At 45.2% G+C, this 11,166-nt stretch overlaps 1 long non-coding RNA gene across 1 annotated transcript; it reads left to right on the top strand.

Moving 5' to 3' along the window:
- Positions 1-3,828: 3,828 nt before the first annotated feature.
- LOC123651896 lies at positions 3,829-9,596 on the top strand. The gene is made up of 3 exons (XR_006740880.1): positions 3,829-5,204; positions 7,823-7,889; positions 9,442-9,596. It is a non-coding gene; the product is annotated as an uncharacterized LOC123651896 (long non-coding RNA).
- The last annotated feature ends 1,570 nt before the right edge of the window (positions 9,597-11,166 follow it).

Below are 11,166 nucleotides of genomic sequence, written 5' to 3'. Positions count from 1 at the left end.
GGCAGGAGAAAGACTTGAGGGGAGGCTAAGAACTCAGAACCTCTATGCAGAATTGCCCGGATGGGGCAAGTATCGTCGCTGCCAATGGGCTGGATGCCAGGAGCTGACCTCACTGCAAACACGGTCTCTCCTGCCACCAGAAGTCCACCTTGTGACTAAGGCCACCAGAAGGCTGGCTGAAAAACAGAAGCCTGTGCCTGCGTCTGCCTAAAATTTGATTCTGAGTTAAGAACTGTCAGGGCAGAACCCTGGTCACATGCCTGTGTCCTTGCCGCAAGGGGTCTGGGAACTGAGCTTTGACTATAAGGGGGAGGAGGGTGGGAGTTGGTTTACAGTTGTGAGCTGAGAATTTATTCTTATGTTATTATTTAGTAATTATTGTATTTAATTCCATACAAACAACTGTAACCCTACTTTTGCCCCACCCTGTACTTGGGAAGGCAGAACTCAGAGGGACTTTCTCAAAATGAAAAGCTTTCTTCATGTCCCTATGTCCTTCCTTGAAGTGCCATGTGGGGAACGTGGGGGCAGGTGAATGGGGCTGGACCAGCTCTGAGAGGTGCCCACTGTCTAGTAGAAAAGACAGGCATCCACATAAGTAACAGTGCAGGTGAATGGAGGGGTTTCCAGGCGCGTGGGTGGTCTCCCCACCCACTGCATGCTTACTTGCTCCAGGGCTCCAGATGAATTTCCTCTTCTATTTACCGTATTTTCCGGCGTATAAGACGACTTTTGAAACAAACAAACAAAAAAAGCCTGCTCAGATTGGCCAGAGTCCGAGAGGTGGTCTATTAAAAAAAAGAACTGATGTTGCCTCGGAAGTGGGGGGTAGACTTATATAGCGAATATAGGCCTAAACCTATGTTTTAACTGTAAAATTAGAGGGGTCGTCTTATACGCCGGAAAATACGGTATGCTCTATGTCTATGTATACCAGGGTGACTCTGTGACCTTCTTCCCGTTGGTGATGCAGAGCAGTGGAAAGAGGAGGGTCGGCCGACTTGGGGCCAAATACAATGCTCCCATCGACCACCCATGTGATTTTGGATTTCTTAATTTCTTGGAGTCTCAGTTTCTTCATATGTAAAATAGGGACAGTCACTCCTGCCATGTAAGGGCCAGGGTTCACATTAGAGGGAAGTACATAGACTGCTGGGTAGATGTCCAGATGAAGGTAGTTCTTTTACAGTGATTGGCGTGAGTGTGATGAGAGAGGGTTCTTTTTGTGGGGACTAGACCCAAGGCTTTTAAGAGGTAGAGGAAGGATGGAAGAGACAGGAGGGTCCAGGACCCATTCGTCTGGGAGATTCTGGGAATATCAAGACAGTCCTCTCCCTCTAATACCAGAGCACCCTTCTTCCGTCCCAAAAGGGTGTTTGGGGTTCTTTCCCCACAGTCCCTATGCAAGCAGCGAAGAACAGGCTTAGGGTTCTGAGTCATTGGCCTGAAGGCGAGCTCCATCCTGCAGCTGGGAATGCCCTGCTGATGGGCACTGGAGGTGAGGAAGTGAAAGCCGCCCGGAACGGGCGGTTGCTCACATGGTCAGGTCTCGGGTGTGGAGACAGGCAGGGGCAGGGTTAGAGCTGGCAGAGGCCACACTTGACCCTTCCTCCTCAGTCTCCTTTGAGCTCCTGTAAAGGGCCTGCCACAAGGTGACCTCCCAGGGTGTCTAACACTGATTGTCTGGAGGACGCCACAGAGGCAGGGCAGGGACAACATGGGCACATCCCCAGACATGTACAACTGGGGCATCTGGATCCCCAGCTGCTGGTGTCTTCCCTGGGTAGAGTCAATCTCTACTCCTTTTTCTTTCTTTTTTTAAAAAAATATATATTTTATTGATTTTGTACAGAGAGGAAGGGAGAGAGATAGTTAGAAACATCGATGGGAGAGAGTCATCGATCAGCTGCCTCTTGCACACCCCCTACTGGGGATATGCCCGCAACCAAGGTACATGCCCTTGACCGGAATCGAACCCGGGTCCCTTCAGTCCCCAAGCCGACGCTCTATCCATTGAGCCAAACCGGTTTCAGCTCTACTCCTTTTTCTTAAGCTCCCACCTGCCCATAGGGTCTGCTTCTCAGCATGGATCCAGAGAGGTGCCTCAGAACCCTCTCCTTAGGGAACGATAGCCTGGAGGGGATAATTTGGGGAGTAAGGAGAATGGAAAGGCTTTGGAGTCAGGCAGATTTGCTTTTGACCTCTGGCTCCTTCTCCCACCTTCGGAGTGACCTTGGGCAAATGACATTTAAATAATTTCTTCCACAGGGTTATTGGGAGATCAAATGTGATAACGTATGTACCTGCTAGAATTTCCTGCCTCAGAGTAAGTAGTCTGGACAACCATTTGTATCCTAACCTAATTCTCCATCTGCCCATTCCTCTCTCCTTCTCAGAGAACCAGAGCAGCTGAAAAATAGAATACCTGAGTCGATCCACAGGTGACAAGCAATGACTTAGAAAGACAGAGCTTTGAAGTGCCCTGAAAAAAGATGGGCATGATAGACACATTTGACGAATGATATAAATGATTCATGGCATGAGACTCAAGAAAGGGTTGGGGAGTTCTAAAAAAAATACAATTTAGACCATTCGATTCTAAATAATTCAATGAGGATTAATGTCTGAAGACATTAGGCTTAAAAAAGACAGCTTCAAAGAGGGAAGAAAAGATACAAGTAGCAGAAAACCCCCTTCAAGCTCCGTTAAACTAAAAGGGACTTTATTTCAAAGTATAGGGATAGGTCTGGTTCAGGTACGGTTTGATTCAAGAGCTAAGATGGTGTTATGGGACAGCACAGAGTCCACGCTGGCTCTGTTCTCTCACAGGACCTCTTCCCATGAGAGCCAGTTACTGACTTAGATGTGCCCAGTCCAAGTCCAGTAGAAGGTGGAGCTCAGCAGGCCTAAGAAATGTCGAAATGACCAAGTTGGCATCATGTGCCCAGTGGTGGGGTCAACACCAGCCTGGTCCATAAACTTTGAGCTGGAAGGGGTGACTCTCATGAAGGAAATTAAGCAACATTACAAAAAAAAAAAAAAAAAAAAGAAAGAAAAAAAGAGGAAGAGAAGGAGGAGGAAGAGGAAAAGGAACAGGAGGAGGAGGAGGAGGAGGAGGAGGAGGAGGAGGAGGAGGAGGAGGAGGAGGAGGAAAAGCCTGGCTGGCATGGCTCAGTGTTTGAGTGTTGAACTATCAATATTATATGAACCATGAGGCCACGGTTGGATTCCCGGTCAGGTCATATGCCTGGGTTGAGGGCTTGATTCCCAGTGTGGGATATGCAGGAGGCAGCCAATCAATGATTCTCTCTTGTCACTGATGTTTCTATCTTTCTTTTTCTCTCTGAAATCAATAAAAATATATCTTTTAAAAAGTTTAAAGAAAAAAAAAAGGAAGCAAGAAAAAAAAAAAAAAAGGGCACTGGGTGGTCCACAAAGCAAATGGCTCTCCTAGTAGGTGGGAGTAGACAGCTACAGGAAACATGCCAAACGAGCCACATCTTTCTAAAACATCAAGGATAACAGAAAGCGGTTTTGTGAAATTTACAGCAAAAAGAAACCCAGGAATAAAAGATTCACTACTTGGGTTAAAATGGTATATTAAATTTTTTTAAAAATTTGTCTTTTAAAACTTGTATTATTTGTTTCTAGTTTGTAGCACTTGGTCAGATAAGGCAACTTGTATACTTCCTACTATTTGGAATTCACTGGAGTTTGCTTTGTGACTTGGAATATGGTCAGTTTTGTAAAAGTGCACAGACACAACAAAGATAGAGTCTCTGTGGATATAAGTTCAATATCTATTAATTCAGGAATTAATGATACAGTTTGAATCTCTTTTGCTTTATTAAGTTTGCCTTCTTGATCTTACATGAGTTGAGACAAGTATGCTTAAGTCTTCCACTGTAATTGAATTTCTGTCAATTTCTACTCACACTTCTAAGAGTTTATGCTCAATGTATTTCAGAGCTATGTTCTCTGGTCCATTAAAGTTCATGGACTGGACTATGATTTCACTATTGATCATAACTTTTATCAATATCAAATGCCCTATTTAATGCACTTGGCCTTGAATTTTATACTGTTCATTTTCCATATTGCCATTCTCTTTCTTTTGGTTCCCATTTTCCTCATCTATTTATGCTTTAGGTTCAACAGAGCTAGAGAAGATGGCATAATGTCTCTAGGAATGGGTGGAACAGAGTTTTTTTGTCACCTGTTTTGTTCCTGTCTCTTCTCTTTGACAATACAAACATGGAATAGCAGCACACAATGGCGAGAAAGTCACCTGTAACTCACCTGGCTGCTCTGATCTTGTTCTCCTGGCTAAACAAAACTCATGGTCCCAGACACTTGCAGAGAAGACCCTGAGAAATTGCAGAGTGGGGAGTGTTCCTGAAGACAGGTGAGGTTGTGTGCCCTTCCACTTCTCAGAAGGGGAAGAATGCGGATTCTGAAACGATAGACCAGCACACTTTCTACATGGAAGATATCAAATGGATTACTATATAGAAAAGGAAGTGGATGTTATTGGACAATGGGTTTGCTCAGGACATTTCTTGCCAGAGAATACAATTTCTCTCTTTGACAGCTCTACAGCACTTAAGCAAGTTTTTCTTAAACTTTTATTTTAAAATTCAAGAAAAATGTAAAATGGAAAGAATAGCATAATGAACCCAACCTATCCATCTCCCAGCTTTGACAACTTTCAACTCAGTTTTTTTTTTTTTTTAACATTTTGTTTCACTTCCAACCACCCCCACTCCCTATTATTGTGAAGCAAATCCTGGACATTCAATAACTATTTCAGTGTGCCTCAGAAAACCGTAACCACAATACCATTATCACACCTGTATTAGCTGTCTGTTGCTCCATAACAATCACTACAAAATTTAGCAGCTTAGATTAATGGTGAGACATAGAGATTTGATCAGCTTCAGGTTAGGTTTCTTTTTCCTTTCTTTTATTTTTGGCAAAGTCCTGTACCATTTAGGGGTCCAGTAGGGAAAGCAGAAACCACAACACGCTGGGCCTTTCAGCAGAGGAGATAACTACAGGATGCAGTCACCATCCCTAAGGAGCAAGATAAGGGAATGAAGTTGGGAGGACAGAATTCAGAACTGAGGAGCATGGCCACCACCCAGCTGCTGCTGCTGGGTCCTCCAAAAGAGCACGATGAAGGGTCAGAATCCAGCAAGGAGTTAGTAAGTCCCTTCTCCCTTCCCCCTTCTCCCTTCTCCCTTCTCCTGTCTTCCAGTCTTCCCTTAGTGTCCCCATGGGCAGAGCCAAGCATGAAGTCAACTGGCAAAGGAGAAGGGTGTTTCTCAGAGAGCCAGCCCAGCATCTCAGAGCGGGGAGGGACAGGGGTTTGGAGCTGAGGGACAAGAGCTGAATGACTGACACCCCTCTGCATAGGAGTGTATATATTCATCAGGAGGTCCATTATGCTTAGATGATTCTCTTCTTTTATGTTATTATCTGCCATTGATGGTGATCTGCCATTAATTATACACTAATTCATTTGGGATTACAAAGCCAGCAAAGTATTTGACAAGAGACGTCATGATAGCCGCGTGGACCAGGCGGTGAGATAAGGAGTAAGTGGAAGCTATCTGGGTGGAGTAGTGTTTAGATGAACATATGCAGTGGTGATGAATGTGGCTCAATGTCTGCCCAGAGGGGGGTGCCTGGTGGTTGGGTTTTTGTCCTAGACCCTGCACTGATAAGCATTTTATCAATGACTTGAATGAAGATGAAAAGTATGTAGGGATCATTCAAAGAGATTTGTTGAGGACTGTATTGCAGGCTTTCTTTTTCCACATCATGGTACTCATGGAAATTGTTAATATTGTACAGTCCCCAGGGGAAATCAAAGAGATGAAATCACAGCCTAAGGTGACTGGCCTGGAATCTGGCTGTTCCAGGCTCTGCTCCAAGGACTGAGGGGATCAATACCTCAAAACCCAAGGGGTCAATATCTGGGCAACACCCAAACTTACCACAGTTCACTCATTTGGAAACTGGTCTGAAGAGGTGGGTATGGCCAGAATTCTGCCTCAGATCACAGAAGACTTCTCCCCTTGAGGGTTCCAAAGGAGGAGAGCAAATGGGAAGTTATATTACTGCTTTATTATTGTCTGTGTTGAGGTCTGAGCACCGAGTGAAGAGCTCTTTGAGAATCAGGTCTGGACCACATGAAGTATGCTATGCTTGAGAGTTAGGTGAGGTGAGAAGGAGCTGTCCCTTTTTTCAAGCCCAAAGTAGGCAGTCACCTAAAACCAGAGACAAAATGTGCCTGTTTCTAAGACACATCAAGAGACTGAGCCCCCTCCCATGCAAGAGAGGTTAGGACCTCTTGTTGCTGCAGCATGAGTGAGAGGAGAGGGCAGCACTTAAGACAGAGCAGAGGCTCTGGCTTCCTGCCATCATGAGAAGACACTAGGCTGACTAACTGATCAGACAACATGGATTAAAGAGGAAGAAAAAAGAGGTAATCCCATGTGAGTAACATTTTCAAATGCACTGTGTCCTGTGTCCATTGTTGTCTTGAAACCTGAAAGCTAATGATTAACTCCTTGTCCCTGGATGTGTGTGTGTGATTATTGGTTATCCACTGCTACATAACAAATATCCCCCAACATTTATTATCTCACAGTTTCTGAGGGTAGTTTGGCTCTCTCATAAAGCTATGATCAAGATGTTGGCTGGGGCTGCCATCATCTGAGGCTTGCCTGGGGTTGGAGGGCCCACTTTCATATTTACCCACTTGACTGTTGGCAAAAGGCTTGGTATCTTGCCACGTAGGCCTTTGCATGGGGCTGCTCAGGACATGGAGACCCAGATATATTTCACTTGGCAGTGAAATATTGTCACTTTGGTCACACAGACCAACCCTGGTACAATATGGGAGAGGATTATACAAGGAGGAGACCATTGTGGGCTACTTTGGAGACTGGCTACAACAGATGGTGAATAGGCCAATAGGGAGATAATACCCTAGAGCCCTAATAGGATATGACAGGCCCATCTAATTGCAGAAGACAGAGTTCTGGGAGGAATAATAAATTCTTCTCATGACAGAACCAGGATCTAAAAAGATCTTTGTGGGGTTGAGTGATGGATCAAACCTAACAAGATAAAACTTAACAGAAATAATGAGGGCTCTTGTAATCTCATCCCCAGAGAAGCAACCACAGCAGCAACTAAATCGGAGGATAGATCTTCAGTAGCAAATATAAAAATGACCTAGGTTTTAGCTGTCAGTAGGTACCAAATGACTCAACAGTATGGCATGGCTGCTAAAACTGCTGCTGTGGTCTGGGCCTCGGTTGATAGAAGAATAAGGAGGAGAGAGTTCTGTTTGACTCCAGTCTGGTCTGCCACTGAGTTCTACTGGGTGCCAAAAGGGAGATGAGCTGAGATATATTCAAAGGAAGGAGTCCAGGAAGGCCAGGAGATGGGAAACATTGTTCTAAGGAATAAGAGAGGTTGTATGAGATGTTTGACTTAGAGAAGAGGGATACTAGAGCTAGGGGATAGTAGAGCTCTTTGAGAATCAGGTCTGAACCACGTGGAGTCTGTTTTTTGAGAGGGATGAAGCTTGTTCTTTTCCTCCTCAGATGGGAAACAGAAAGGTAGGGTAAATGATTTAATTGTTAAACAATTAAAGCACTTATAGGATGAAAATGCTTGCTCAGGAAAGTCATGAGTGTCTAGTCACCGAGAGTGTATGTGAGCTGTGCAGTGGGCTTGCACATGTATGGAGGATTAGGTAGGATGACTTTTATGCTTCTCTCTGACCTTCATATTCCATGATCTTAAGGCTCCTGTTGAGACTAGAGAAGACCCAACCTCACAGCTTCACAGGGAGGACCTCTGGCTTTAGAAGGGTATGTGGTAAGCGGGGAGAAAAGAACCTTAAGCCAGGGGAAAGTGTGGCCCAAGTAGACAGAGAAAGACAATCATCCTCGGGGCTCCTCACATTCAGGCATGGGCCTCTCCCCTAGTTTAAATATCTTCTATCCTCTCAACTGCCTATCTAGTCAACTATGCATTTATTTTCCTGCTATGAGTGAAAGCCCCCTACTCCCAAGACATGAAGAAATAAGCTTCTTTAGTCACTGTCATATCACAAATCTTGATGATTGCCCCTTATCTTTGAGGCCTCCAACTACTGTTCTTAGGCCTGAGCTTACCCTGATAGTGTCCTTCACTGGCTGGGGCACTAGACAAGGGCAGCAGGTGGGGATTAGTTACAAAACCCCATAGTATAAAGAAGGGCCTTGTGTTGCCATTAACAGAAGCCAGTCCTGTCCCTCTAGATTAAAGGGTAAAGGGTGACATAGCCTGAGGTGGAACATGGGCTTGGCCTTCAGTGTAAGGAGGAAGACCTTCTCCCATCTTTGAGTTAGTCAAACTTATCCTTCCTCTTTACAGTGCTGGGACTCTTGCCAACTCTAGCAGACCCTGGTGCCCATGTGGCTGCTTAGCTCACTTGCTGATATCACCACCCTCACGTTTGTTATGAGCCATTGGTCACATCTGTCTTAATAAATTACAGGCATTGGCTATAAATCCAGGTAATAGTCCCCAAGAGCTGCCCCTCCCCACCTCCATATGTTATGTAGTGATGTTGGAAAATTTGCCCTCTAGATCACTTTACTTGCTAAGATTGCTATTTGGGTTCCTTCCTTGAATCTACCCAAGAGAAAAGGAAGAAGCAGGTGAGTAACCAGGAGGATTCACTTACTTGAGTGGCATGATGTTGAGAAAACATCACCTATTCATGCATCCATGCATCTATTGCAAATCACCCACCAACCCATTCATCATCCACAAATTCATGTATCTATGAATTTATCCATTCATCTTCCATGCATTTGTGCACCCACTCATCCACTTATCTGTCCATCTATCCATCATCCAGATGCCCATTTATCCATCCATCCATCCATCCATCCATCCATCCATCATCCATCCATCAACCAGGTGTTCATTCATTCAATCACCCATTCACATGTCATATATGAATTCGTTCTTCTCTCCACCCAACTGCCTATCTAGTCAACTATGCATTTATCCATAATCTATTATCCATCATGTCCACCAGTTGTAAATACTGATGTGCTGCTCAGATCCCCCCTGCAATGAAGGACTTGTTGCTCCAACCTCTAAGAGTGCTTGTGTCAACATCTTTAAAGGTCAATTCCTTCAAGAATTATCTCAGCTGCAGAGAGTTGCCTTTCCCAAGGTCATGTCCCTTCCCAAGGCAGCCCATACCCAATGACTTGGGTGTGTGTATAAGACCTAATCATCTTGGCCCATTAAGACAACTCTGAAGGACTAGAATTCTCCATGGTGGTGGCCAAGGCTATTGTTGAATTTGCATTGTAACTTGACTTCCTTTCTGCCTATCCTGCTTCCTTTCCCTTCTTTCCACAGGTGTTGATTTCAAGGGCATGCCTTAATAAACATCCTGCACAATAACTCTGCCTCAGCGTTTGCTTCCTGGGGAACTCAACCCATGACTCTGATATCATCCTTCCATTCATAAATGCATTCTTCTATTCACATGTCCTTCCATCCAATAAATAAATATTTACCTTATACTTGCTATTTGTATATAGTTGGGCATTATAAAGGATACAGCCATGAATCAAACATGGGTCCTGCCTTCAAGGAGCTCACAGTCCAATAGAAATGATTAAGTCTGTCCACCAGTAGCTCCCACAAGGGAGTCAGAATGGGGATTGGTCTATTCAGGCTGAGGGGATCAGGGAAAACTTCATGGTGGAGGTAGCACCTTAGATGGGCTATAAAGGGATGGAGGGATGGGAAATTGAATTTGGTTATGCAAAATTAGGATAGAAGTGTTTTTGTGTGTGTGTGTGTGTGTGTGTAATAAGAATGACTTGTACAAAGGCATTGGAGAGTATGAAATGAGAATTATCTACCTGAAGGGAAGAGGCAGGTATAACAACTGGGTGCTGTTGGACCTTGGATCATCTTATGACATCCACTTCCTGTGCTCCCCATCATTCCTCTTCCTCCACAGAGTCCTTCCTTCGCTCCCAGATCTTCCTCCCACCTGTCTCTTCTCTGTCCCAACAGGAAGCACAATTTGGTCAGCAGCCAAAGCTATGTTGTCTAGCCATGGGGAAAGGGTCTGGAGGCCACAGCTGAGAGAAGGGGAGGGTGCTTTCCTGGTTGTAGGGAAGAGAAGGTGATGGCATATTTGGCAGGCTGTTTTATACCCAAGGCTGCTCACTCCCCAGAAGGTTGCTTGTTCCATCACACTTTTGGATTAATAAGAAACCAGATGGGCTCAGCTGGTTGGTGAGAGTTGTGGGCTAATGAGGCCAAGGTTGCAGCATGATTACTGGAAAGGCCTGGAAGCTTTACACACAAATTCTGTTTACAGATTTCTGACCCAGGCACAGATGGTAACTTTGACCTTGGCCAGGTACATAGCCCCTCACCCCTGCCATTGATTGAGCTTTGACCCTCATCACAGTGTGAGCCTGTGTGTGGCTGCAGAATGAGCCCCTAACACCAATCAATCAATTAATCAACCACTTGACAGCTCTATATGGAAGAACTTCTTGAGCTGCTGAAAATGTGGGCATTTTTATTATTGCTCTAAGACAATCCACAGAAGGAGGGCTGTCAAGATATTTGTGTGTCAGGCATTTGAGAAAGGTCAGAATGAACCTGCCCCTCGTAGCAGAGGGTCATTGTTAGAGAATCAGCCTGCGGCCTAGAGAAGAGACAGGGCTATGAACCCTAAGAGCTTGTTCTCTGCACCCAAACCCCATATTCCATCACACTTCTAAGTGGCTCCTGAGCCCTATGTCATGAGAGCTGAAGGGGCCAGGGACCCTCCATCCATGGGAAATAGCAGGAAGCACTCCTGCCCTGGACTCAGGCAGGATCAGTACTATTCTGCAGCCTCAGTGAGAATCCCAGCAGCCTCTAATGGTTACCATGGCAACACTGCACAGGGAGGAGCAGGGCAGGCCTGACTGGGGATGGGAAGCCTGAGTTTCCAAGGCAGTGCTGTCATCTGGCTTACTGCATATTTCGGATCCCCGATGAAGATGGGGCAGGAGGACAAGCTGCTCAGAGATGACCCAGCCTTCCTGAAACCTGGGACCTCCAGCCTCAGAG

This window comes from Pipistrellus kuhlii, unplaced genomic scaffold (genome assembly GCF_014108245.1).
Source record: "Pipistrellus kuhlii isolate mPipKuh1 unplaced genomic scaffold, mPipKuh1.p scaffold_m20_p_9, whole genome shotgun sequence".
Taxonomy (NCBI): Eukaryota; Metazoa; Chordata; class Mammalia; order Chiroptera; family Vespertilionidae; genus Pipistrellus; species Pipistrellus kuhlii.
This window is presented reverse-complemented; position numbering and strand designations above follow the sequence as displayed.